At 40.5% G+C, this 2,399-nt stretch overlaps 1 protein-coding gene across 5 annotated transcripts in view; it reads left to right on the top strand.

The window, feature by feature from the left end:
• Positions 1–2,399, top strand: part of LOC106868582 (protein PALS1) — a 253,072-nt gene that overhangs the window by 201,006 nt on the left and 49,667 nt on the right. The window lies entirely within an intron of this gene.

Here is a 2,399-nt window from a genome sequence, read left to right as displayed (position 1 = left end):
TATATATATATATATATATATATATATATATATATATATATCATATATTGTTTATATATATATATATACAATGATCCGAGCAAAATAAAGTTCCCGCATCTATGTGATTGTTTAATTTGCTGGATATAGCAGCTATACGTCCTTTAAACTGCATTCTACTTTACATTAAAGACGAGATAGTCTCACGACGTGAATGACTTTAAATTTGGCTCTGCTCGATCAGAGTTTACTTTGGGCTCAACAATAACAACAATTACACCAACATACATTTGCATTCGTTTATTTGTTTTTTTAATAAATAAACATTTCTGCAACACACAGACATAAGCATTAAGCTTTGTTTTTCACCTGCACATGTATACAAATGCACACGTCCATATGTAGACAAGTGCAGTCTGAAACCAACGGACACATGCGCACCTAAGTGTCTACCCCCATCTAGGGCCGTCTGAACAGTATTGTAGCCCCTCCACGCCATGGCCACTTAGTGCACAAGACCCTATTGTGTTCACTTATTGACAGCAAGCTCCAGCATAGACAGGTCAGGTCTGGGCTTCTAAACCCCTCTGAGGGTCTCTTAGTAAATGCCCCGTGTGACCACGCCCTAAAGCGACATCCCCCCCCCCATCCCATCACATGGATACACAACTTTGTTGTCCAGTTAAAAAATTATTGATCACTGACTGTATGTCCAATACCTTGTTGCAGCCTTAATCATAGATGACCACCCCACCCCCACCCGCGTCCCTCTTATATTTATTCAGAATTATTTCAACTTCTAAACCCTTAACCCCACTGACAGTTCTACGCTTCATCCACTTCCCACAATGATTCCCCTTTTCTGCCATCAGTCAATATCGTCTTGCTTAACTGTCAGTCATCTCACTCTTCATCAGTCAAGGTCACTTCACTCACACTCAATCAGGGTCACCACACTGTCTCTCATTGCTATCTCACAGCCAGTTTGTGTCACCTCACTCACCATCAGTCAATGTTCATTTTTTTTGTCAATCAGTGTTGTCTTATTGACTGTCAGTCAGTGCCAACTCACTGTCATTTCATTGTCATCTCATTCATTACCAGTGAGTCACCTCACTCATCATCAGTCAGTGTCATCTCATTGATTGTCAGTCAATGCCCCCCCTCACTGTCACTCATTATCATCTTGCTCACTGCTAGTCAATGTTAATTCACTTGTCAGTAGTGTTTTCTCACTCACCATCAATCGTTATCATTTGATTCCATGTCAGTCAACATCATCTTACTTGCCATTAGTCACATGTCTCCTCACTGGCTGTTGGTCAGTCAAGTTCACCTTACTCACAGTCATTAATCACCATCTCACTTGGTCATTCAGTGCCCAATTTACCTCTGGTCAAGGCTACCTCTTTCACCATCCGTTATAATACAGCATACTCTCACATGGTGTCAACGTCCCCTCATATTCTTGCTTGCCCATTGGTCAGTGTTACCTCATTCACTGCCCATCAATCAATTCAGACACCATCAATTAATGCCACCTCATGCCGTAAGTCATTACTCAATGCTGGGCCAATCATTGTAACACAATATCAGATCATTCAGTCAATCAACATCATCTTATATCTACATTCACCATCACTCAACATCTCAGTACCCCCCTTGCTCACCCCCCTCATCACTTGCAAAATCCTTACTCTTCCTTCTCCCCGCATTTGGCATTGCTACTCCCTATTCTTCATTGTTAATGTTTCTGCAGCTTCTTAATTACATTAATGTTAATTCATTCAGTTCAAAAGCTAATTCTCTGATAGAAATTTCGTGGAATCAACGAAGAACTCTTTCTTCTGTCTTCCATCATGGCATGTGAGTGCAAGTGCACTCTGCATCTGGTGTGAACATCCAGGATTTCATAAGCTAATGGTTTTGTTTAATAATATGGCTGAGTGAAAGTGCTTCAGAGGAGTATTTGTCATCACCATCAGCATCAGCATCATCATTGTTGTTGCCATCATCATTATCATCATCATTTTACTGCCACTTTCAATCTGCCGTAGTTTGGATGGTTCAACAGGATCCAAGAGGTCACAGGACCACATCTTGTTTTAGTGTCTCAGTTTTTGACATGGTTTCTATATCTGGGTGCCCTTCCCAATGACAGCTTCTTTACAGGGTCTGCTAGCCTCCCTCCTTTTTTTTTTTTTGTGGCAATAGTGCCTGTGAGGTCGCCTTGTTACACTTTTCCCTGCAAGAAAAGGTTGGGGATTTAAGCAAGGTATTCTTAAGGTAATTTATGGTGAGAGGAACAAGTCTATTGTTTATTGCCTTTCATTTTCACGCACACACACACACACACACACACATGCTTGTTCATTGAATCCTTGTAAAAGTTAATACATACATGGATATATATATATATA

This window comes from Octopus bimaculoides, chromosome 11 (assembly GCF_001194135.2).
Source record: "Octopus bimaculoides isolate UCB-OBI-ISO-001 chromosome 11, ASM119413v2, whole genome shotgun sequence".
In the NCBI taxonomy this organism is placed as follows: Eukaryota; Metazoa; Mollusca; class Cephalopoda; order Octopoda; family Octopodidae; genus Octopus; species Octopus bimaculoides.
The sequence above is the reverse complement of the archived record's forward strand: the minus strand, read 5'-3'. Positions and strand labels throughout refer to the sequence as shown.